We start from the raw sequence: 27,893 nt of genomic DNA on the forward strand, positions 1-27,893 counted from the left end.
TTCAGTCTCTGCTTATTATTATTATTTAGCACTTACTCATGTGTAAAAGCCTCTAAGAATGAAGTTTTAAGTTGGTATATAGGCAGTTTCATCACTGCCTCCTGTGTCCTCAGAGAAGGACAGTTTTAAATTGCCAAATGCTCTATATGCTTTCATATTCAAATGAAGGTTAATTTTGTTAATCTTAGGCAAAATTAGATTATTAATTTTCCTTAGCAGTGTGCTTCTTAATGTCATCCTTCTCTGATCTTGAAACAGTGTACAAAAGTTGATCAAACTCTTAACAGATTAACCAGCCAATGTTACAGTTCATGAGCTAAAAATGTGTAATTAGTATGTGTTTGGCTTAAATGAACCAACTTTAGCTTTATTTTTCAGCCTATCTGTGCTATACAAGAAGCTACAAAACAGATTAGTTAATGGACTTACTTTGAAGTCTTTGTGATTAACAAAAGGACCCCTATTTTCTTCCAGAAAACTTCAGAGCAGGCTACAGTTCCATAGTTTAACAGAGGTATACCAGTAAGTTATGTAAGTGCTTTACATAAATATTAAGATTTCATTAGATACCACATAAAAAAGCAAACAGATGTAAAACAAGTAATATAATCAGTTCATAATAATAATTACATATAATATAATTATAATATAATATATAATTATTAATTATGATATAATATAATGTAATTATAATTATAATATAATAAATAAATACAATAATTACATTCAAATCTTTAATAAATATTTGCTAAAGGACTTACGGAATAATGAAAACGTGTAGCACGGCAAAACTAATTAAATTATGAGTAAAATAACATATGAATAATGATTAGATGAGTTGTATTACCTTTCAAACACCAATTTGTGATATTATACTGAACACTGAATACTAGCAAAACATATCAAAATTAGTAATCACCACAACAGAACACTTAACAGAAAAGTATATACTATATCTTTGTCCAGCAGTAAAGAGCAAGGTCACTGACTTCAGCCAGACTATTCTATAATGCTCTACATGAATAAGCAAGAGATGTTCAAAGTGAAATGACATCCTCCCAAATCTGCAATGTTGATCATTTCATATTGTATAACAATGATGAATGATACTATTAAATAGTAGGTGGGGGGCTTGGGGAGGGGGTGTCTTCCCCTCTCCCCCCTTTCCCCTCCCTCATTGAGCAATTTGTGTGCAAGGACCTACAAGAGAAAACTAACTTGGTCTTGGAATAAGCCACTATATAAGATAACACTTAGGTCAGATAAAATGTATCAGCAATAAACCACAGCTATTAAAGGCCTGTTTATGAATTTTAGGAAAATACTTCTACCAAAAAAAAAAAAAGTGCATCTGTGCATTCATACAAGAATCATGTTATATAGGTAAATATGAAGTTCCCATTAGAGACTATGAAAAAAATCCCAGCAATTTTATTGCTTTCAGGTATTCTAGGGCTACAGTTTTTGTTTTTAAAGAAAACTCTTCTTCCTCACTCCTCTACTTATCCATTTCTGATGTTCTCCTCTCTGTCCTATTATCCTTGTAGTTTTACTCTTTTTTGCCCTTGCATCTGGCCTCTACTCTCCATCTGTTTTGCTGAACAGGTTGCAGAGCAAGTTATATAATAACTTTCAAATCCTCCTGCTGAAATTGGCTGCCACCAGCCTGCTGGTCTTACACTTGCTGAGTCAACCTGCTCTTCTAGATGTAGTTCTTCCAGTGTACAAGACTGACAGAAGGCAGTGCTGGCTCAGCAAAGTCAACATGAATAAAGGTGATAGTAGACAGCTGCAGAAATAAGCCAAGAATTAGCTTCAAATGAAGTTTGGGGCTGTTGCATCTCCCTAGGCTTCAAAGTATGAAGATTTTTAAGCTGTTTCATAATGTAGCTGCAACTGGTTGAGGAAAGAAAACTATCATCTCAGTATTTCCTTTTTTTTTTTTTTTTTTTTTTTACTGAACAAGTCCAAAGAAAAAAGAACACCAACTTGGAAGACATTCATTGAAGAGTTCTGGTGAATGCAGAAACTGAAGTTAATGAGGAAATTGGATTAATGTATCGTTTGTCTTCTTCTTGATTTTCTAGATTTAATCCTGTCATGGCAGGAATCTATGCTCACTGAAGTCTATAAGCTGTTCCCAATAATGTAGGATTAGAACCCACAGGTATAGCTGAAATTGCTATTTACCTCCTTTCTCCTACATTGATATATTCTGTATCAAATCAATCGTCAGTGTCTTTTAGTTTTACATCCTCTACTAACACTCTCACTCCTTTCAATCTGTTATTTTTATTTTTTTTCTCTTCGGTTCCATTCATTACTTCTTCTGGCATTACAATGATCAGTAAGAAGAAATGACATTCCTTCCCTCATGGCACATCTTACATATTGTGTATCTGCTCCAAATCATAGCTGCTTAAGCCAATCATGTTCTCACTATTGTCTGTGCTTATATATGTGCATGTAGGCTTATTTATGTATGCACATGTGCAGCATCTGTCATAAGCAGCCCTGAGGTAGTCTGTTAATATACAAAAACAACAAAAGCAACAATAATAATAATAATACAAGAGCTACAATAATAATGATAATACAGGAGCTATTACCAACTATAAAAGCAATGACTGGTTCATTTATTCCGTTACCTTACAGAGTTTAGTTATTACTTTCCTTTCAAGTCAAGCCAGGACTTTTCATGCTTCTGGACCAGCGCCAGTGCTACATCGCAGTTTGACAAAATGTACTGCAAAGTGTACTCTCTCATGCACTGATACACTGTGCACAGCTGTCATCATCTTTTAACCTCTTTCAATGCAAATTAGATGGGATTGGCAGGAGAACACAAAGTGATTTTAGACAGTAGCAGTTTGGTACAATGGGCAATATCCTTATTACAAAGGTGATGTTTTATTTTTTCTTGCTGTCTGCACATTCTTGAGCTCTACATGGTAGTATATTTCCAATACTTAATGAAATAATATTCATGGATATGTTCAAGGCTTATTTCTCTTTCTAACAATGAAACACCTAGGTTATCTTATTCCATCTTTGTTCATTCTGTACATCAGTATTCATCTACCTTCCATTTCAAATGGCCAAAGTAGATTTTCCAACAGGCCTCTTGTTTTACTGAGAAAGTCAAGGATAACATCATATTCAATCCATCAGGAAGGAGGTATGCATTTACAGCTACTTACCCCACTAGAAAATACCCGAGTTTCTGGTAAGGACATGGCTCAGTGTGTGATCTGGAAGTGCCTGTTACCAAATAAATTGTCCATTTTCTGGGAAGCCAGATATTGCACCAAATATCTCCCTGTAACTTGCTCCTCCTCTTTTCCATCACTATTATAACAGTGAAAGAGTTCATCTCATAACATAAATACAAATACTTCATTAGCAAAGATTCTAAAAAGGTTTATTCTTCCTGTGGTTTCACACCACTTCTCAGTCCCATTAGTTCTTAAAATGTCACTTACAAGCGTTATCTCATTAAACAAGAGGCTTAAATTTGAAATAACAATACCTCAAGATTAATATATGAAAATTCCCAAACACAGATACTCATTCTTTCACTGCCTTTATCTTAAGGCCAAAGACTTCATCCTTCTTCTTCAGTTTTATCTTGTTAGGTGATAATGTTTGTAGCAACTCAGTTATTAGTGTTTGAGAAATACTTCTCATGCCTAGAATCAGTGTTGTGAATAAATAAAATACTACATAAAAGCCGTGTTGTCAGAACTCCTGTTTAGGTGTAACAGTCTAAAAATCTCAGTAGTAAGAGGAAATTTAAGTAAAAATAGGCCTGTATGAGAGTCTATAAATGACATGGCTCTGAAGCTATACTGATACTTGTAGGAATAGAATCATAGAAACATCTAGGTTGGAACAGACCTTCAAGATGATCAAGCCCAACCATCAACCTGACTTACCAAATCCTACCACTAAACCTTGCCTCTTACGGCCATGTTTATACATCTTTTAAATACCTCCAGGGATGGGTACCCCATCACTTCCCTGGGCAGCCTGTTCCAATGCTTGACTACCCTCTCTGTGAAGAAATGCTTTCTAATATCCAATCTAAAACTCCCCTGGCACAACGTGAGACTACTTCCTCACATTGATACAGTTTGCTTGTATGGGCACAAGAAAATAGTCTTTGTTTAAATTGGTGTTTAATCTTTCATTCCCTCAAGCTAGATTTATTTTAAAAATAAAATTAGAAAAACAGCTAAAAAAAAAACAGCTAAAAGCTTTAAAAACAGCGTTTGTAAAAACACAATATCTGATGATTTAAATTTGTTTATATATTAATGACTGGCAGTACAATGTTTCACTGTGTAGTTCTTTAATTTAGAAGTTATGTCATAAAAGAGAGATTGCACTGAAAACCCTTTTCCCTTGCATTGAACAGAACTAGAGAAGCACATCCGAAGATGCTTCCCAAGCTGTAGAAGCTATAAATCAGTGGAGTTGCAGTGTGTGGAACAATACATCTCTTTCAAACTGCTTTCAGAAAAATTGCTCCATCTGTTAGCTACTTGGTAATAAATAAAGGGGATCAGAATAAAATGGATTTTTAAAATAACTGAGAATGTATTATACAGAAAGATTTTCTATGTCAAAGTATTTCCATGTTGTTTTGACATGATTGTTACAAATTAGCCTTTCCAGTAGTTTTCTTTTGCACAAGCGTTCTGACACAACACTACTTCCCATTACTTTTTTAATATGCTTTATTAAGAGCTAAATAAGTTATTCCCAATTTACAATGATGCAAAGAATCAAAATGGGTACTTCTCATTAAATCCACAATTCACTGACTGTGCTTCACCAGCATTTTGAATAAGAACTCTCATGAGAAACCAGTATTTGTGATTATTCTTTTCAAGAAATTTAGAAAAACTTGCTGTCAGTGCAACTGAGTGATGAGAGAACTTGAAAGATGCAGTATTTTGTCTACAAGATAGCCTACAAGTTGGGTAGCATCACAGAAAAACTTGGCTTTACAAAGAAGGGTCTGAGTTAATTCCAGTGCTTACTGGATGGTAGATTTGTGGAGAGGGTGAAATTCTTGATTCATAAAATCAGAACAGAAATAGAGTATTACTGAGTTCCCCACCCCAACAAACAGCCAAAAAAGTCCTGGCCAAAAACACAAGCTTTTTAATTTCAGTGTAAGGCAAACTAGTATTAGGAAAAAAAAAAAAAAAAAAAAAAAAAAGAGAGAGAGAAGTAAATTTAAAACAAAATTTGAAAAGTCCCATGTCAACAATAGGAAAACTTTATTTTTTGCTTTTTTCAAATGAAGTTCTGGAGAAAGACGACTTCAATTTTACGAAACATTTCCATTGTGACAGAACAATGTAGTCTACAATAATAAAGTTTCAATGCTTTCTGGTTTTGATTTTTGTTTGTTTTTAACTCATATAGCAGATAAATAAATACATGCAGTATCTAGTGTATTTTATTTACTTGTACAATATATGTACAAGTCAACTCAAACAGAAGGAATGAAGTGCTTTAAGACTGACTTTTACAGATGAAATATAACTTATCATCATGTAAATAGTTCAAAGCATACCAGAAACTAATCTCCGGTCAGCAGATTACCAGACCAGCGGCTTAAATAACTCTTGTTCTGTAGCTCAATAATGCAAGATGAAATTGTATTTCTTAATATCTGTCAGAATTTTGGGAAATCATTCACCTTGTGAATTCTGAAAAAAACTTCCATCTTACTGAAAGCTAGTGTATGTGAAATTTAAAAACATGTAGATTTGGTAAGATTTTTTGTTTTGATGTTTAGAGAAAGCTAAACAGAAAAGTCAATGTAGTGATATGTATATATATTTCATTATTTCTAATGGATTAGAATCTAAAACCTTCAGTTTAAAGGTCATGATGACTATTGTGCTAGACAGTCTACAGGACATACAGGGCACTATCCCTCTCCCCAGTGAGACTGTAATTATTGCTTCATACAAAATGAACTAACTAAAGGGAGAGTAATGAAGTAATGTGTTTTTGCAAGTCTTTTTTTTTTTTTTTTTTTTAATGTACAGGATCATTAGGGTCAGAGCTAGAGGTCTATCCCGCCAGAACAGACTGAAGACCAACTCCTTCTTTCCTTCAGATCAATATATGTCTTTACAATAATCTTGGTGCAATAAATCTTGGTGCAATATAAAATTTAACATAAAATCCCACCTCTTTTTTCTAAATACAGCTACTGGTGAGTGCTGTAGAGGAATCTGTCATCCCTTGTATATGCCCTGAATTTGCAGTGTCAGAATGTTCTTGTTCTCCACAATAAGTTATTTATATTTCTTGTAGCTTCCTTTATCCAAGTCCTGTAGCCAACAAAAAATTAATGGGGTTTTGATTAGGCTGATAGTGATTTCCAATCAGTCCTTAATATTTAGTTAATGAAATTGTATTAGATGTTGCTATTACAAAGAGGTATTTACATGCTGGAAAAAAGGCCTCAAGGGAAGCTGTAACTGTGCAAGGTATGGCAGCAGCACGAACAAGGAGAATTCTACAGTGTTTAAACTTGATGTTCTAGAATTTCACAGGTCTTATGAAAGTGGAGTGTGTCTGGGTTTGGGTTAATTTATTCACGAATTATGCTACGTTATAACATAGGTTTGATCATATTCAGGAATAAACCATTCCAGAGTGAAAAATTATCATGCATTAACCAATCTTAAATATCTGCTGAAAGCTTTTTCTTTTCATCTCATGTCTCATTTTTCACCTTACTGCAGATCTGTGGATGTAATAACCATAAAATGATCCTAATGTCCTATTGTATATTATTACTGAAATGCAACATTACTGCTTAGATTCAGTTTACTTTTTGACCACTAAGTCTGGAAGTTGTTGCTATGATCATTTTTACATGAGAAATTTAAACACTCAGGAGTGTTATAACATTGAATTTAAAAGAAGAAGAAAAAAAAAAAAAAGTCTTACAAATTAGTAAGAGTGGCCAGGCATGAAAATAGAGTTCCTTCCTTCAAATAGAAGTCATCTACACAATAGCCCTATATCAGGAACACAAAATGTGTAATTAAAGTTCTGAACAGAAAAATAGCATGCCCTGATTATACACAGTCAGTGAAAAATGAGAAAAGCTTTTGAAATCTTCCAAGCCACAAGGCAGTGATACTCCATAAAAATACAATGGAGAAGGTTGCATTATATTACCTCATAACACAAGATTAGAGAGTTCAAAAACATATCCTAACTTTGGCAGTGGACTACAGAGCTTGGAAGTATTTTACCTACTCTGAAGGCAAGTGGATACCTCATATTGTTCTCTGAACGTCTTTTTTGTTTATTTATTTTTAATCCCTAGAGTTTAAACACTGTATGAAGAACTCTGGTCAGGAAGTATGACGGATTCATCTCTCTTCTTATCTACCTGATCTCTTTACTTTGTCTTTGACCTCTGGATAAACTGGGTTTGATTTCAAGTTGGACATTATATCTTCATATGGTCTCCTACAGTGCACCTATTTTAAATCAGATATTTATATAACAAAGAAATACTACTGCTCAAAAAGGACTGAGAAATTATATCACATTAAATACAAAACCATTATTTCAGTCTATAGGGATAATAAATGGGAGAAAAATAAAAAAATATTATAAACACTAAAATTAGCCATAGTTGTCAGCCAAAATATCTTTGTCTTTAACTCACAGAATTCAAGAATGAAATTTTGTTTGAATGAAGACTGAAAGCTTCATCAGTAAACCCATCCCCATCTCCAGACACAGAGCCTATTAGAATAATGTTAGTCTGCATACATTTGACTGTTATTCGTAACTTACAAAGGATATTTGAAATTAGTCTAGAGAAAATTCACTAGAACTATGCAACTATGCTTACAGCAGCTGTACATCTGACTATGTTTTACTATTACAAAAAAGAACAACACAAACATACTGAAGCATTCAGGTTCGCATTACAAACACCACACAAAAAAGCCAGGAAGCGATGGCATGAACCACTGCATTCGAAGACACACACATTTTCAAGTACACATATTACTACAAGTTCTTCCAGAGACTAACTATGACTCTCAACATGATGTGTTCCCCTTAAAGAAATGCATCTGTTCTGCAAGGTAGCTTAAGTCTGCTTCAAGGAGTTTGTAGTGTCACAGTACTCATTGCCTTCTCCAATGCATTTTTTCCTAGGGTTAACTTACAACTGTTAACTGAGGTAAAGTAGAGATAGGAGTAGGAAGAGGCAGAAGTTTAACAGAACATCAGAGTAAATGCTGAATGAGAAAAAAGGTATGCTAGCAATTGTAAATAGTCTTCAAGAAAAAAAAAAATCTAATACAGCAAAGAGTTGCTGTTAAAGGAAAAGATTTCAACTGAAAATAAATTCTTCTTAATGAATACAGATGATTATACCTCTGAATTAATCTATTATTTGTAAATTGCTTTCAGACCTGTTTTCAGCTATTAGAGCAATTATAAATTACCCAACTCTACTTGATTTTTTTCAAGAACTCTCCCACACATTGTACCTAATCAACTTAAGATGCTCATATTTGAGAAATCTAGCATAAACATGCAATGCCTTTCAAAAATATCAGTCAATAATGAAAAGCCAAAGTGCCAATGACAAATTTCAGCCAGAGGCAAACTTAATTTTCCTATAAAAATAAATAAACATGGATAAACAGAAACAAAAAACCCACAACCATACATAGAGAAATCAAAGGACTAACATTGTAAAAATTTCCTGCTGACAGCCTGAATCTGTTTAGAGACAAAACAAGACTTTCCTACATATATTATTGAATCTATTATGAAAGTTCCAATAATTCATCTCTGGAACCATTACAAACATTGAATTATACAGAGTTTCTGCAAGGAAAAAAAAAAAAAAAAAAAAAAAACACAAGTCCACAAGTCTTTCCTCTACACTTTAAGAGGCTTATTGTAAAAAGCTGAATGCAGCTGATTCACAAAAACGTCTTTTGTTATGGAAATTCCCCGGTTTGCTGTTCTGACAACATAGATGAGTCTTTCACTGAAGGTTCAAAGACAGTAATGGGAGTAATAGAAATAACAGGTATGAGAATAAGCAATGGTACAAGCAGTAAAGGGACTGTCAATGAAAGTAAAAACAGGTTCTAAAAGGAGTAATGTTTGGAACATTAGTGAACATCATCTAACTAGCTGTAATTCAGCTAGCTCAGCTGGGGCCACAGCTATAAGCGAGGAAGGCAGAGTCATTGAAAGATGGCAACAGCCCAGACTGAGTCTCACATTTGAAAGGCTGACTCATATCACTATCATAATTAGCAAGCTTAAATGTAGCTTGGTTATATTTAGTCACACATTTCAGTTCCCTGAAAGGATGCCAGTAAATTTTAGTGTAGCTATTGCTAATCACAATGTCATAAGTGAACATGGCTAACACAAATTGGTAATGACCTCAGAGCCCTAAAGCAGGCTAGGATCTAGGAATGGACCAAGCATCAATGCCTGGCTAATTAAAAAAAAAAAAAAAAAGGAAATTACATCGTCTAAGATGTGAGGATTTCGTTCTCTGAAATAGACCCTCCCATCCATTTACAAGTAGCTGTAGTCACATCATGCCCATGTTTGGAGCATGTATTATTTGGCTGTATAGATAGAGGTTTCCTATGCATGTGAAGCTACATATACACAATATATTATGTATAAATGTAAGCAAGGTGCAATGACTTTGCCTGATAAACAATTTTGATCACCTTTCTGCTTTAGAAAAAAGTGTCTTAAACTGCTGAACTCAGTCTTAGCTGTAACAGAAATTGTCTTCTGACAAGGAGGAAATCATGTTGGTTTTAATGGGCTAAATTCACAATTGACAGGATCAACTTCACTGACTTCAATATGCTGAACTCCTTGACTTTGCTCATCTTTTTCTTAATTTCTAAAAGGAGGAAAAACTGTAAGTAGTGCTCAAAGATATTTTAAAAGTTTAATGGGACTATATTTCCCTTTGGAAAAAGTGGTTGATGTCAGACCAGCAGATAACCTGGTTACCCAGTTTACCCCTAACAAAGTCAGGGGGGGAAAATTCTAACCCCACGCCTGTGAAATGCTCCCAAGAAAGTGAGTGCTAATTAATAACATGAAGGCACCTCACTGCTTTAATATTTGTGCAATAAACCTTGAAGAGACTAGTTAGAATGAGTGATTTGAACAATCACAAAAATTAAACAGAAAACACTCAGAGGTATTTAAATATATCTTCCTTTTTCTATAATTCACTAAAGATACACTACTCAGAATCTTGCAGAACAGCATAAAAGTTTTTCTCTGACCTAGAACCTGGGCTATTCAGATGGTCTATTACCCACTTAATTTTTGGAGCAATTTGACCTTCCATTTGGATTTTGATGTGAATACCACACAACATGATGTCAGGAGCAGTCAAAGCATCATCAGTGCTAAGAAGCTCAGTTGATTGTAGCAGTGAGCTAGTGAGCTATAATTTAAAGGGTCAAAAGCCTTCTGTTATTTTCTTATGGGGCTTTTCTCTTTTGATGACTGCACTAACAGGCCCTGTTCTATTTATTCATTGAAATTTATGTTTATATTCCATGGGAGACGCTCGTCTATCTGCCAGCCTGTGTCAGCAGAATTATAAACCTGTCAGTGACACAGTATTTTAGTAGTGACCTATGTTGGCTGTAAAAACAAATGTAAATGTTCAGACAATTACTTCTACAGAATGAAAATAGTTTCTAACAAATAATGCTGTCAAATAAAGTAGTGACACTACTCATCCTTAAAATAATGAATTTATATCAGCTGCTTTGAATCATGTAAAGGCTTCTGAAAGGCTTTATTTCATCTAATACCTTAAGAAAACTGCAGGTAATTTCAGATCTGTCTAGAATATGGTTAAACAGAGAAGCATGAAACAACTTTTAGAGAAGTTTTACAAAGTCCTGCTGAACTTAAATCATCACAGCAAAGTTCCACTACTCAAAAATTGTCTCTCCTAGCCCACAGATGTTAACAGACTGGAAACTGCCATGTCAACATGTAGGTGGGTATTTGCATATTCATCTATACGTGGTAGAAAAGACATTATATTTAAGCAGTATATTTGCCATATAGCATTAATTTCATTGTGTTTTGTTTTTTTTTTTTCTCTCTTCATTGGTTTTCATCTTCACAGGTGAGGTAATTTCCTTCACAGGAGGAATTCAACACAGTGTAATACTGGGGGAAAGGGATTCCATATACAGCAACAGTGAAGATTATCTCAGGAACTATTTACTATTTCTTAAGCCCTTACAATACATGTTGCCTATATTATCATCAAATAAATAGTAGATTTATTATTTAATTTATCATTAAATAAAAAGTAGAAGAGATTACAAGAGGTTATCTGGTTTATTTCTTGCCCCAATGTTTTATGGAATTAAGGTATTTTGCTCAGGGAGATAGGAGGAGGGTGAGCATCAATTAGCACCAAAGTCTTTAAATTAACTACAAAATTAATAACAGCATATTAAAACTATAAAACAACACTTGTAATATGTGCTCATTTTGTAGATAAGCTAAATTAGTGTAACCATTGAAAATTAGCTCTATTTCAGGAGTTACAGAGACAAACAAATCCAGTCTCCTTTGGTCTCTGTATGCACTAGGATTATGAAGGATTTGGTTCATAATAGCCAGACTAATTATACTTACACACTTAGGGCATTCTTTCATATGAGTTCTAGTTTACATTAAAGAACAACAACAAAAAACACATTTAAGTGTATAAAGTCATACCAATCTTGTCTGTTAAATATTAAAAAGGAAAATTGTGAATCACACTGTTTTTTAAAAATTTAAGATCAATGTTATCTCTGTGTATGTTTTGTTTTTTTTAATTAGTGACATTGAAAATTAAAATTTAACATTGTTTCTTTCATTTAATATACTTCACATTTTCCTAGTTTTAAAATATGATTTATAACTGAAGAAAGTGAGAAAATATCTCCAGTTTAGTTTCCTCATGACTACCTTTCCCTATTTAAAGTAAATACTTTTTGAACCATTTTATTGGATGTTGTTGGATGTTATGCAAAATCCAGTTATCTCCTTGAAGTTTTTATTTTAAAATCTTTTTAAAAAGCTATGAGCTGTGACATTTATTTTAGCAAAACTTAAAAAAAAAAAAACACTTTTCAGTAAGTGTTATTTGTACTATCAACTAGTAGCTTCAGAAATGTTTTTGTTTCATTTAACAATGAATAAGCAAACAAGTTTTTTCTTGTAGAACTTCTACTAAGAGTATCCTGGACTCATTAATTTTGGTTACTCTGACATTAATGAAAGCAACAGAAAACACTTGTCTAGAAACTAGAGAAGTAGGTCTCCCATCTCCCTGCTTCACCTAAAATAGATGATACATAACTACTCTTACATTATCTGCTTGAATCCTATTTATCCCAGTGGTCATGGAAGTTTTATTGTAGTTTCAGGCATTTCCATGTGAGGGAGAGAATATCAGAAGAACAGGAGAATTATTTCATTCACACACACACACACAAAAAACTGCTCTGTAAGAGTTCCCTTATTCTTAGCTTTAGATATTTATGCTTCAGAGAAGGAATTTATTACACCTACAAATTTTTGAAAGTAAGCAAGCTGATGGCTAAAGTGACTATGAATTTTCATCACAGGTGTTACAATAGGAACTCTACTGATAAATGTATTTGAAAATCTGGTCCTGATATATGTGCCCAAATGGGAGTTAATGTCTTTTAAAATGCTTTCTCCTACTACAAATGCTTGAAGATTACTATTTGGGTTCTTCAATTTCTTTATTATTTCTAAATAGATGCTTTCCAGAGGTGCTGAGCACATAGCTGTTTAAGTTCACACAATCACTGGACACTCAACATGTATGAATAACAGGCCTATACTCATTTCTAGAAATTCTGGTTATTCATTGTTGGAAAATGATAAAATCTGGTTTTTATATCACTTTCTCAGCCACATTTTTCAACAAAGTAGCTTCAAACTAATTACTGTTCTTGTGTTCCTTCTAGCAGTTAAATACTTCTGTTTATTTTAAGTTGCTCATATTGCAAACTAACCTTTCATACTCATACTCATTAGAAAAGTGTTCTAAATAACATAATATGCTCCACAAAAGCTTTTGGCAGGTCAGACAGACAAGGGACTGAAAGGTGATTGTGGCCATTTCTGAGCGATGTGGCTGCCAAAACTCATGGACTTGAGGAAGTTTGACCTTGCACAGACAGTGATCTGTCTTCATGAAAACTGACTGTCACATGCACATGCCTCAATTTCACAGAGGAGCAACCGGAACTGTATAAAAAAAAAAAGAAAAAAGGAACCTTGGACATCCCTAAAGAGAAAAAATGTGTAGAGCTTTCAGGGCCTCACCTAGAGCTAAAATTAACTGAATCTCCCACGTGGGTGTACTCTGATGAAAACAAATTTTACACAAGCCATAGTGTTGACTCTCTTTCATGGCCATCACAACCACAAATGAAAATTTCTCTCTCCTACCAGAGCTAAAAAGCTAAGTCTTCATTAGCACAGAAACTTTTTTTTTTTGTCTGCAAGGACAAAAAGAAGAAAAAAAGTGGCCAAGACCCACACAGTTTGAAGGGATAAGAAAGCATTCAGCATGGCAAAGAAAAAAAAAAACTTTTTTTTTTTTTTAAAGAAAGTCAGTATCATTTAATAGCAACATTCTATGACAAGGAGATCTGTTCATTCTCCCATCACCTACACAGAAAATATAAGTAGCCATCATTAGCCAGGGTGGCTGAGGGAAATGTAATGTTTTAATTGCTTTGCCTTGGGAAGGTAGCAGAAGCTGGTTTAGCACAATGCATATGCTGAGAGCTCAAACATTCATCCATGGAACTTGAAACTGCTTTAAAGAGAGCACTCGAATCTGACAGTAGTGACGGAAGACCAATATTACCTTATTAAACAAAATAAATGAAGGAAGGATGCATTCATTGCTGATTTGCTATGTCCATCTTGGATCCTTTTAGGATGACAGGAATGCCGTATTATTGAGTGACAGAACTCAGGAGGAATTTGAAGGAATGCAAGGAGAATCAATATTGTTCTGTACAGAAAGTAAAGAATGTATTTATTGCCAGACTTTTTGAATATTTGAAAGCAAACCACAAGCAGCACATTGGAAATTTAGGTATCTTTAATTTGAGGGAAAGCAAGTCAGGTCATTTATTGTCCTGTTTTGAGCAGTAATCTTAATGCTGGAGTTGGAGCAAAGACGGTAAAGACTTTCTATACTGTTTATACAATACTCAACACAATGGGGGAATGACTGCTTGGACCTGAAGCAATTAATACAAATCAATACTATTTGGCTTCTGTTTTAACTACTTTTGAAATATAGAGATGATTGCTGTGAATATCACAGTATTTTGCAAACAAAGTTATACACAGCTACATAAAAGTATATATAAGGTGACAGAAAAAGATGGGAGAAATCTTTTCCTACCCTCAAAATATCTTCCATCTCTAGGATAATTACAGATCTAATAGATAAAATTATTTGTTATATATAATGAAAATGACAGGCTTCGTAGTCCAAGTTAAAACAAGTATTTTAATTACAACTCAGTTTTGCCATACATTAAATATTTTGATTTTATTTTGATTTTAAAGAAAAAAAGTGATGTAACCCACAGGAGTCTCTGCCAGAAAGCTAGAGGAATTTTTTTTTTCCAGTCTCATCATTTCAAACCAAGCTCATGATACTTATGCATCAGGACTCTGCAATACTGCTTCTTAATGTGAGAAACACTCCGCAGCCAATAACTTAGGCTCAGGTGAGGATCTCAGTGAAGTAATAATTTATTCGCGATTGCAATGGCGGGCGTCCCACAAGCAGGAGCGCACCTACTGGTTCCAAAACACAGTTTATATACTTTTTGATGACAGGACCCTCCCCTGTTTCCCCATTGACTGGGAAATCCAGGTTCACAACCTATCCGATGCTTCACAGACATGGCCTTCAGTTGCCGGCCTGTTATCTTTCAAATTTCTTTTGACTTTTTTACTCTTTGAAGTGGTAATGTTTCTTCACTTATCTGTCTTGACTTAACACCGTGATTTTCACCTAATTGTTCTAAGGAGTCTGGTTGTCTGCATTTTACAAGGTCGCCTGCTAAGTTTTCTTATCACTGCAAGCATATCTCAATACCCCATTCCTTACCGTTAAACAATGTAACTTTGCAAAAACAACATTTTTATTCCCACATTAAGGAATTTTTAGATCATACTAACAGAGGATATGACCAAGCCACCAATAAAATCAAGGAAAATGCTTGCACTGAATTACTTGCATCCTAAATGAAATTTAATATTTATTGACTTGAGAGGTGTGGGAGGGGGATTTTCTGTGTCAGACATTTGCAGTTAGCTATCATCCCTTTAGTTTCAGGAAAATTGTGTCAAGGCTTTAAAGATATAGATTTGTCATATCATCAAAATCAGGCACATCAAAAAAGTTAAACCTTCAAAAATAAGAAAGAAGAAAGAATTGTTCCTATTTTGAGAGAAGGAGAATGTATGAAAGAAGCAACCTTATGCCTGGTTGAATGAAATATCTTCCACAGATCATTGGTTCAGTCCTTTGGACTACCTCATTTGATTTTGTTGATCTCCAATTTTTTAATAATTTTTCAAGGAAACTCAGGATTTATTCTGGCAGCTTTGAATATCATCAATGAAACTGTCACCATCACTATTTCTCTTACACCCACCAAACTAAGTAGAATCACGGTTTCCTAAAAGTACGAAAATCATGGAATTAATTATCTTCAAGATAACCATGATAAAAAAGCAGGGTGTTGGAACTAGGTGAGCTTTACGGTCTCTTCCAACCCAAGCCATTCTATGATTCCTGATGGTGTCACTCCCTCTTATGCCACTTTCTTGGTTATTGCACAGTGAACCAGATCAGAAAAAGTACCCAGGCTTACTTTTTGGCGTGCTGCTTCTTTGCTGGCCTAGTTATATTCCAGATCAGTTTGCCAGTCCACACAGACTTTTTTTTTTTTTTAAGTAACAGTAATGGCTTATGCTGACCTATGTGATTTGTAGAACAACAGTATTAGCCATGACATTGCACAGAAAATTTGAATTCAAAAGAGAGGTCTAGGCATAGCTCAGACGTACAGGAAGACAACCATAAATTTATCTAAATCATACTGGAATCTTGGCAGAAGGCTTGCCAAGGCATACGTTCTTGCAGGTAATCTCATGGGAACTTTTAATAGATTCAAAATATTAAAAAATCTTATTTCATCTCATCTGGAAAAACAAGATGACTATCATAGTAGAGAACCATCTTGTAACTGAGTTATTAGCCCAGCGACGCAGGAGGAATAGTGCCATCTACTGAATTAACTGAGCTCTTTAAAACATAACTAAAAAACATCTCTCATCAGTTGATCACTGTACTGGGGAAGTTGTCATCCAGTTAATTTAATAGTAAATTGCTGTAAAGATGCTTCAAATCACTCAGCAACTGCTGTATTTCCTTTGCCACTATTGAATTTCAAAATCTTATTTGCAGAAGAAATAAAGTTATTCTTTTCAAAGATACTACACTATTTGCAAAGACACTGTAAAGAACCTCACGTGAGCACAGAATACTTGGAACAGTCCAAGGTAGTCCAAGGAGCACGGTCAGCCATTAAATGTTACAAGAAATTATACGCCTGTAACTTGCAAGCAACTATATAAAACAGAAAATATGTATATATACACTTAACGTTTTTGCAAATAGCCAATCCAGCATATAACATTAAAAGAAATGTGAAGAAAGATTACCAAGGGTTCATACCACCACCTAAGTGTCTTGAGTACAAAAGGAAAATATTTGAAATGATTGGGGGGGGGGGGGCAGAATGTGAGGGATGTAAAGATGTTTTGGTAATAGCAAAAGAACTGATTGAGGTACATACAGCGAGGTTTAACCACACAAGCCTCATAAGCAAACACTGAGAAAGCTAAGTACTTCTAGGCCTTCCACTGAAAATTCATCAAACTGCCTCCAGAGAGAGGAGCAGGGGATGAAGATTCATCATCAAAACAGTTACGGCTTAGTAACATTAAGATGATGGGTGTATATAGAAGAAGTGTTTATAAGCTACTTTGGAAACTTTGCAAACTGAAAGAATATTGATAGATTGAGTGATACTTATGCATATAAATGAAGTCTCTATAACTGCTTTATCATCAATTTTTTCAGGAGGGAATTCAAGGCACTGACCGACAAAAATATAGCCAAACTACTAAGAAAACGTACATATTACTAAATCTTTCACTTGGTTAAGCAAATAATATGATTAGAGGCTATTCTATGGTTAGTCACTGTAAATAAAACAATAAAACAAGTATTTTCTAAATTCCTAAACAACTAAAGAAGGCCTAATAATCATAAAATCAGATTCATAAATACCCCCGGGTATACTTTAGATTTGATAGTACAGAATCCTAATAGACACACTCTTCTAAATTATGATCACTGAAACAAGCATCTCAAGAGATTTTACTTCAGACAAAAATTATCTGTTCATTTTTCTCTTCTAAAGAAAAATCAGGGATTAAAGAAAATAATTTAGAAATGTATGAATATTTCAGTTCTGTGAATCATATAGTGCAAGGTTGCTATCCTGCAGTTCTCATTCAGATGTGTTTCCCAACAGGACTTCTGACTATAAGAAATGAAACCCAAACTTGCTGAACTGCTAGCTAAAAATAAAACAGATACATTCTTAAATATTAAAAGCAATGTTATAAAGTCTTTCAAAAACAGTGATGCTATAAGTTAGTAAAAATTCTTTCCAGATTAGACTTTTCCATTTATATATGTAGTATACCTTTCGGAGTTTATGCATTAAGCTGGTTTTAGATTGGTAAATACTAAAAATATATTGGTTATTTAATGAGTTTGCAAATGTACCATACAATTGTTGAATTGCTTTCTGCTGACATTTTGGCAAGTCTATATATGTTTCAATGAATTTTTGCAGAAAGGTAAAATATCACGAAGACATACACATCTGTTGAGAGAACATTCTCATGAAAATCTTTAAAAACTCTGGATTTTCAAGTCATTTTGTCAAGTAGCAGAAATCGTATTATATGAGCTATCAGCCCAGTCACACAGCACGAGTAGCCAGCTGAGAACACAGCTTCATCCCACACTCACGGAAGTCAATGGAAAAATATCTGTAGAATTTTGTAACTGAAGTGTATGGGAGCCTTTCCAATTATTTAAACGGGTATCAAATCAGTCCCATCACCAGCAGCAGAACCTATAGTCTGTGAGTAATATACGAGCTATCCTGAGGCTGCAATGCATTTGCATAAACTTTTTGTTGAATAACTTGAATAAAGAACAAAATAAATCAAAATTGAAATCTATTCACAGTTAAATGGCAAGCTGGAAAAGAGATTTAGCGAGTTAAATTATTCACCAAGCTCCAGCGAGAGCATATTTCAAAGATTCACATTCCCAAGTGAACTCATGCTCTGCCACAGCCTTGCTAAATTTAGCATGAATAAGCATCTCTGGACAAATAACAGCCAAATAAAACAGGTGCCCTAATACATGCATTAAACACCTGTTATTTTGCAGAGAAACACAACCACACATACATGATTTTCATTTGATTTATTAAGATCTTCATGATATACGCTTTTTGTACTGTACACCCAAACAGGGCCTTGTGCCAACATGTATTTGTGACACTACACTAAATAAAACATGCAAAGGGTTTTTCTTTTTTTAACCTGTCTGCCCCACTCTCACCTGATCAATTAATAAGATTTACAGTATCAGTTGGTTATGTCTATTATAATTACTATGAATTACTTTTCTTTTGCAATCGTTATGAGATGGGGTGACCATAACTGAAAGAACAAATTCACGTTATGTCATTATGTTATACTTCAGTATTATTTCCTTATGTATCCTGTCCTTTCTTTTCTATACCCATTTGCCATTACTTTCATATTTATATATTTTTAAAATCTTTGCAATGTGTTTCTATAAACCTAGAAAGTTTATTTCATTGATTCTATGGGCTCTTCAAGCCTAGTGCTAGATTCTCCACTAAACTGCCCTTCCCATATAATTTACATCTGGATCTTTCTATATGTTATTTTGTCATCCCATTACCTTTCAGTAATGCTTACTCTGTTAGAAGCATTCTACTTCAAAGCAGATGTTACACAACCCTCTCAAAGTCGCTGGATTCTCTGTGTGTACAATGCACAACTCCCCCTTGCATTTCTCAGAAGCCAAAGTGAGTAACCAGTCTCTTGGAAAGGGTTTCTGCACAAACACTCACACAAGCGCACTGAAGTTGCCATACCTGCTTGCACAATCGCTTCACTCCCAGTTCCTGAGAGCACAATGTAAACACACAAGGAGAAACAATGCCATAGGAAATAAAATGGAGAAGCAGAGTTCAACTATGCACAGCTGTTCAGATACCGCCAGAGACCTCAGGTTTCTGGGGAGCTCTGATGCGGGAATCCAGTCGTGAAAGATTAGGTGAGCCAGAAAAGAGCCCTATGTATAAGGAGTACTGAAGGGTGCAGAAACCAAGGATACTAGTGAGTGAATTGAAAATAATACTGCTTGAAGAATAAAATCAGTAACAAATACTGACACTAATAAGCTGAATGACTGGTAGTTTGATCAAACATTGTTAGAAGAGTGATGAGCAATTCAGTCAAATTTGTTAGGATAAATGTTAATTTTATGTTGAAGAATATCTTATTGTAGAAGAAGTGTAAGGAAAATGACTAAGACATAGGCATGTAAATGTGGATGTAAATGTAGATTCTCAATAATTAAAGCTGCTAATAAGTCTTACATTACAATTGGCTGTATTTGCTGAATTCCAATGCTTAAGAAAACCCGTAGCTTTCCACAAGAAAAAAAAAAAAGAATAACAAATCTGGAAACATACTCATTCCAAAAATTAATAGAGATTATCTAAGATAAGACACTTCTATCCAATAGAAAGAGTCATAAAAATAATGAAAAGAATTGAAAACCAGTAAGATAGCATGCAGGAGGTAATGACTAAGGAGATGAAGAGGAGAGAGCTCAGGAAAAAAAAAAAAAAAAAGGCAAGTACAGAGAAAGAAAGTGGCAGACAAACCAAGTTGAAAACCCCAAACTTTGTTTATTTAAATTAGCTTGGTAAAAGAGAAATAGAAAACTCATTGAAGTGAAACCAGCAGTGGATAGGGGCCATAAAATGGAGTGTGAGAAGGATCAATCTGCTAATGGTTTTGACCTCCCTGCTCATGCTAACATGGTCAGGGTGAAATAAAACATTTGTACTTTTGCATGGTAAACAGCAAGAGAGCAGATGATTGTATAGGTACGCTTTCTTATATCAGTGATATTTTTTCCTCATAGTTTATCTATGCGGACATAAAAACAGAGGTAATGATCTACTTAGCTTATGCTTAATTTGCATTCAAGGAACTGAAGCACAGTAAATAATTACTGTCTCTTGGTGTTGTTTTAAATCTTGTTGCAAAATTCTCAAGTGCCAATAAGTACTAATTCATTTAGCACATTTTTCTTCCCCCTTTTAAAAAACATTTCTGCATTTCATCCACTTTGCTTTCAGAAGACAACTGCACCATGGAACAGCTAAACAATAAATAATGTCAAAATCTTCGACTGCATAAAGACATAAGTAGTTTAACTCTCCATGCATAAATTCACTGACTTCAGTGAGACGCATAAAGCCAAACAAGCATCCATGTCTTTGCAAAATACAGAACCTAATTATCAAAATACTTTTTTCAAAACAAGACTGTCAAACTCTACTTAGAGAATTTTAAGTCTTTTCTACAACTGCTGTACTATATCAAACTTGCTTTGATCTCCTTATAGATTTGCACTTGCATTTCTTTAAAATAAGCTATTGCTCAAATCTGCTACAGCTGTGATTGAAGCAGGAATCATGCTGACACCTAGTATTTCTTTTTCTCCAGAAACATACTTCTGAGCATACCTGTTCATAATATAAAATATAATCACCTATTTAGATAGTTTAAGAAGATTTGTATCTTTTGCAAAGGCAACTACTATCTTTTCACATTTGTTCTAAACAAGTTTTTCAGTCTAGCTGACAAGTGTGAATAAAATTATTTACTCTGAGCTTCTCTAAAATTCTTACTAACTTACCTTTCATTATGAGCTTCTATTAAATCTAAATGTGTTATCTATTGCTACATACTTGATCTTAGAGGAAATCAGAAACTGAGTTTCATTTAGATCCTTTGCCTTCCATTTTTTAGTTTCACCTGATATAGTAGAAAAACAAATTTCTTTTCTGATCTTACTTCTGTTTTGCCAGTGTTTCCCCTTTTATACTTTCCTCTGTTGTCTGTGTAATCTCCACAAAAAATAAGTCCTATTTTTTTTTCTGTTCATTCATAAGTCTGGAAGTAAAAATCATTCAGATTAACAACATACACCCCTATTAAATGTGCTGAACTTCCAAGAATAGAACATAGAAGATTGACATATGGATTGAGTCCACAAAAAACAGTTTATATCCACAATGTGATTAAAGTGTTTAAATGATTCTCTCTGTGATTAAGTAATTCTCCCTACTGAGAGAATAATTTGGATCTAGCTGTATTTTCATCAGGTCTACTGACAGGAAAAAAAAATTGTATACTTCTGTTATCACACAGACATTTTCAGTAATGCTCTAGAGATGCATACAAGCAAACCTTGGAGGTATATGGTTTCCATCACTGCAACATGTGACTACTTCCCATGCACAGAATGCCTCTTCATAATACTCAAAGTTAAAAAAAGCTATTTTCCACTTTTACTAACCAATTCATAGAGTAGCTGAAGCCTACCTCTTCATCAGTATTTAGATATTTTATTCCTCTTGAAATTAATTGGAGTTAGGAATTTAAGTGATTTACCCAGTGTCCTGTATGGCTTCTGTTCCAGGAAGGAGAACCAAGTTCAGCTCTTTAGCATATGAAACTCAGCACACCTTTATTCCTTTTCAATAACATATTTCATTTAAATGCTCTCTCCTTACTTTTCGTTTCTGTCATAGAGAAAACACTCATAATCAAATTACGCCTTACCTTGGCATTCTGTTTGAACACAACAGGAATCATTCCATAGAGAAGAACTAGGAGGATCTGACTTGCTTTGACAAAGCGTATCTTGCTGTTTAAGTACAAACTAACAAAATAAGTTTGGTATTCATAATTTGTGCACCCATATATTCCATTAGACCCTTTAAATCAATCAGCTCACCCTTAGAAACTCCACAGGGTGAAGAGAAGACTGAAGAAACAAGCCCAACACATCCTCTCCACCAGGTCCACTCTGTTAAAGATGAGGCCCATTGTCACAGGTGATTCGTTGATGGCACCTGCAAGAAATGTCACAAATGGTATCAGGTGACCTAGTCCCAAGGCATTTGTGGTTTTACAGGTCAAGATCAGCAACTTGAACTTAGCCTGCAAGTTAATTGGAAACTAGTGGTATCTGCAGAACCTCAACACACCTCAGGAAGACAGATACTGAGGACGCATTTCATCACAAATTTAGTTTCTGCTGAAATTGCCAAAGAAAGCCCATATATGTAGCTCTGGAAATCATTCTAAGAGATGGCACAAAACATACATTAAGAAGGTTCCATTCCCTCCTCGTTCCAGTAATTACAAAATGTTAAACAAAGTCATAGTATTACCATAAGGGAAAATCAATTGCTAGATTATGAAAGGATATGTGATGTCAGTATAATTCAAATAATTGTACATATATAAATTAGGTCTACTTCTAAGATTTTTTAATTATTAAAAAGTTTTCATATTGTTCCAGTTAAGAATAATAATAAAAAAAAATCCCTATGATCCCTGAGAATAGGAAATGAAGATAAACTAAAATCAGTCATTTAGGAAAACGAAATATTATCCTTTGAAAACCCAAGGTGTTATTATAAGTATTTAATTTAAAATAGCAAAATGCAATTCTCCCATGCAACAAATCAAAAGCTGCCAAGGAATGTCACATTATCTGCATAGGGAGGTTTTGCTGGATATGTTTTAGAAAGGGGACAGTATATGAAGAAAAGAGGTAACTCAAATGGAAAAAAATAAAAACAAGTTCCAGTAAGGGTGTATTTCCTCAAAAAGGTGTGGTACAGTAATTAAGGTAATTGCCTCTGTTTCCTTCTAGATTAAGCAAGCGAGACTTCGTACACAGTCTGTCCTGTTTTAGAGAGACTATTTATTAAGATAGATAAACATAGTAACATCACAGATATATAATATAAAGAAATGTGTACATTTAACTAGAACGTCCTTCAAGACCTAAAGGTTTATGGTTAGCTGCTTGTGACAAATAAGTGTAACAGTATGCCAAATAAGCAATTAGTTTCGGGATCTCTCTATCTTGCAATAGAACACAGTGCAGCAACTTGCCAGCTAGCACCAACCTCAGCTGATATATTTATATAATGCATAGCCACGTGAAGCTACTTAGTCCCACCAGTCATATTGCCAGTTCTCTTGAATTGATAGTCTCTGTCCTCAACAGGTCCCCCACTTAGCTTTTGCATTACACCACAGTGGCACAGCTGTTTTCTTTTGGCTGGGGAAAGAGGGCAAACCTGTTCTGCGCTGAGAGATACTGCATGGGATCAGCATGCCTTTAAGCACTTAAATATGAAAACATGGACCAATATATGGAAGAAATTGTAGTGTTAATATTCATTAAATTATTATCCTTAAAACTTATCATCCAACTCCAGAAACTGTCCTTGACATCAGTACTTTGAATATTTTTCCTAATTAATATGATGAAGAATGCAGAAGAACAAAGGTAAAAGGCCACGACAGGGGAGAGACCCTAAAAAGAATAATTTATTTTCCCTTTCCCCCTCATCTCAAGCTGCAGTATCATAAAAACAGGCTACCTTTTTTTATTATTTTTTTCAATCCTATAAGGCAAAGAAAACACAACAGGTACCAGTGCCAACCTGGCATCCACTGGGCCTTCTGCCTTGCCAAAATCTTTCATTGAGCTGTTAGTTGAAAGTGTGAGGAGCATGCTGATGCTGCAGCTGCTGCTGTGTTTGTTGTGTCCTGTACTGGTGGAGCTTCTCCAAGGATCTCCTCCAGAACAGCTCATTTTCAGTTCAAATATAATAAAAGTCCACATCAAATAAGTTTCAAAAAATCCTTCTCAGTCAGAGAAATCCTGACAGCACTAAGATGCAGGTCTAAGGCAGCCTTAAGCAGAGCACTGGCCTATAGACTTGCTTTAAGCAAATGAATAATTTACCTTGTGTTACTTGGCCACACCTCACAACCCTAAGTCATTAGCAGTTGGGCCATTAATGAATGCAAGCTGAAAAGCATTTTTATTAAAAATAAATAAATAAAAATCTGTTAACTGCATGCCCTCTCTCGTTATCTAATGTGCTACCTGAATGGATGTTAGATGATTTCATGCATCTGTCCTGCATCATCATAGGGGTACCCAACAGTTTAGGTTAACAGAAAAGTTCCAAGGCTGCTTTTTACATCATGGGTAAAACAAGTACGGCTACAACACTTAACCTGAGAGAAAGAAGAGTGTTGGAAGAATTGTGTCAGCTGCTAACACAGATCATCCAATTGTGTCATCAATGTCTGAGAATGCTTTGGTAGTCTTTCTAAACCTGGATTAACAAAGAAAAGAGAATTTCTCTAATCATTGTACTGTTCAGAATATTATTTCCAGGGAAGCTTTTAAACGGCACAAATGATGATAATGGTGATATCTTAGTAATGATAAGTATATTGAAAGTCCAATATATATTATGCCCACATAGGTACATAGGCTTTCTTGGCCACCTAAGCTGTAGCTATCTGCTGCAGTCTGCTAACACAATTTTGATACAAGGACCCAGTCCAGGGCTACAAACCCATGGGACTGCAAAGGATTCCAAGCTTGTTGGTTGTGAGGTTGAGCTGTGAGTGCACACCTGATCATAATGCACGCTCCATGCTTGGCACTGATCCTACAGCAACCAGGACTGGGGAGCAGCTGGGAGCTAGGAGAGTATATATTTAAATACCAGCTAACAAGGTAAAACAGAGGAGAGTGACAGCTTCAACTTGTAGAAGAAGAACAAATGTCTACCAAAAAAAAAAAAAAGTAAAAGAAAAAAAGAAAAAGATATGTGAACAATAGGAAACAGCCCTAATACTTATAGAGCTTTCTCTGAAAGTATAATCTTTCATATTGCAGCTCAGATTATGGTGTGAGACCAGTCCCCAGAGGTTCATATTTTAAAGTAGACGTCAGAGAACTCTTACTATACTTGTAACATTTCAATTTACTATGATAGATCTATTTTAATGTAATAACCCCTACTTTCAGAGAGGTTGAGCACCTTTACCTCCTACTGTCTTCACTTGAAGCTATAAGTGCTCAGCAGCCATGACTAATGGGCCCAATACTTTTTGCCACAACAGGGCATGATGAAGATTTGCATAACTTGAATAATAGTAACCTGCCTAATGATCTGCATTCCCTCTGCAAAGGGTTCCCATAAGATTTTGACATGACTGAAAAAAAAATTTAATATCAGTCAAATTCCAGAAAAATACATTCTAATAGTTTTGTCGATACAGAAATCATTTTCAGGTTATAAGAGAAAAAGAGCTCGTATGAAACAGTAACAATGGAAAATAGGTGCACTTGTCTTCTACACTGACATCTATGGGAAATCCTAAGAATTAGAGGTATTCAGTATCTTAACAAGTAGACCAAAATTAATGGATTCTTAAATGGCGCATGGAATTCATAAGTAATGTAAAATAGTTATCTACATCCTTTTGAACTAAACTTCCTGTCCTGCTTTGTAAAAGAATCACAGAATCGTCTAGGTTGGAAGAGACCTCCAAGATCACCCAGTCCAACCTCTGACCTAACACTAACAAGTCCTCCACTAAACCATATCACTAAGTTCAACAGCTAAATGAATCTAAACTGGAGGAAAAAAAACAACATGCTTAATGGCTCCTATTTGATTGCTTAGCATGCTTCCCTACAAAACTTCATTTTCTCAGTAACTATCTCTGTCTGAGAGCTTTCAGTCTCCTGCAGACAACAATGCAGCTTTCTATTTACCTGTAGCAACTGCTTATGAATCAAATGCTGGCTAATGCGGAACCCTAGTTCTCCTGAAAGACAAGGAAACAGTTAAAGACCACTCAGCCTGATTCTGGTGTTTGGAAATACAGTGAAGCTTTGCACTTGTTTGCAGAGTTTAAGACCATATAAGAAAGAGCCATTACAGTAGTTCAAATCCAACCTCCTGCTTAACAGCTGAAGCATTTCACCAGGGAAGTCCTGCATCATGTGGGTAACCTCAAGTATATCTCTATAGAAATGCATCAAAATGCAAAGTCATTTTTTATTGCTAACGTGCACATATAAAGAATGAAGCTTGCTCTAAAGTCCTAGGCCCATTTGTTCACAGAATCACAGAAACACACTGAAAGATGGTAGTATAGTACTCTCTGATAGTACAATAATTTAGGTAAAACACATCTAATCTAAATTTTAAAGGATACTTGTAAGACTGGAGTTCCATGAAAGGACAGTAAATTTTATTAAACACAGGTAGTTAGCTGGAGGATATTTCTCTGGCTTCTGGCTGTTTTGCACATATTATATATGCATACATTATTCAGTGTAAATGAGTTATACCCCTTTTACCACATGAAACCCCTAGCTACGCTGCAGATCAGAAATCAGCTGCACAACTGAATTCAGAAAGAGATGCCCATTTGGCTGATCTGAATTCAAAAGAAAACACTTTTTGATCTGGGTTTATTGTAGTGAGAAAACTGCTGCTTCCATAGAATTCAAAGCAAGCAAATGCAGATAGGAATCTTTGTTTATTAGGAATAGTTTAAAAAAAAAAAGTCACTTTAGGCCATGGTGAAATCAGCAGTTTCAGATAGCACTACTTATATTTTACAGTAGACATTTTATGAATAATACTCTTCATAGCTTTCTACAAGCATGAAAATAGGTTTCAGTTCATGAACTACCAGAATATCCTGAACAGTAAGATTCATGTTGTTTCTAGAGTTTTGTGAACAAGACTGGAAGTAATGAAAGACTATTCCTTTATTCTAGTATGATTCCCTACTGAGTGTCAATATATTGTCCCGATATCTAGGGCTCAAAGTCTGTGAAAGTTGCTGGTGCTAAATTTGCAGTGGTGACTACAGTGAATAGAGAGCATCTGCTCCAGCCTTTCAACACATACTGCAGCTGCTGGTGCAATGTATCCTGCTGTGCAGCCCTTTAGGAGATACTAGAATTGTTTCATCTGTGCCCTAATGTTAGAGCTGACATAGGCATAGACAGTCGACATCTTGCCCCCCTTTTGTACCTGCTTTAACAGTAAGCCTTTGGGGACCTGCCTGTCCAAGGTGGCGGAAGTGAAGATTGCAGTAATCATCCATACTTGTGATGTTGCACTCCTGCAATTGAGGTATTTCTGTTAAAGATCGCATCAAAGTTTTAAATTATAACATAAGACAGAAGCTGTACAATCCAGCTATAAATTTTGTACAAGAATAGAGAGAACAGAGACAAGGGAGTAGCAGCAGCACATTGAGGCAGCTAGGTCAAAGACCATGTCAAGAACCTGAAAAATCACAGAAAGACTCTAAAAAGGCTGTCAGACATATCCTCCAGCAGCAGCAAAAACACAGAGACTGTATGAGCAGAGACAGGTTTGAAGTGCAGCACATTTGAAAGAATG

General features: G+C 34.9%; 1 protein-coding gene across 8 annotated transcripts in view; it reads right to left on the reverse strand.

Annotated features, from left to right (window-relative positions):
* Positions 1–27,893, reverse strand: part of LOC125184179 (uncharacterized) — a 274,259-nt gene that overhangs the window by 179,221 nt on the left and 67,145 nt on the right. For 6 of the 8 annotated variants that reach the window (XR_010834399.1, XR_010834404.1, XR_010834400.1 and 3 more), the window contains one exon: positions 22,373–22,490. The exons of 1 other annotated variant lie outside the window; for it this stretch is intronic. The gene's annotated coding sequence lies outside the window, so the exon portion shown is untranslated. Of the gene's footprint in view, positions 1–22,372; positions 22,491–27,518; positions 27,610–27,893 lie in introns of all 8 variants that reach the window. One more of the 8 variants, XR_010834401.1, reaches the window with a different exon arrangement.

This window comes from Anser cygnoides, chromosome 12 (assembly GCF_040182565.1).
Source record: "Anser cygnoides isolate HZ-2024a breed goose chromosome 12, Taihu_goose_T2T_genome, whole genome shotgun sequence".
In the NCBI taxonomy this organism is placed as follows: domain Eukaryota; kingdom Metazoa; phylum Chordata; class Aves; order Anseriformes; family Anatidae; genus Anser; species Anser cygnoides.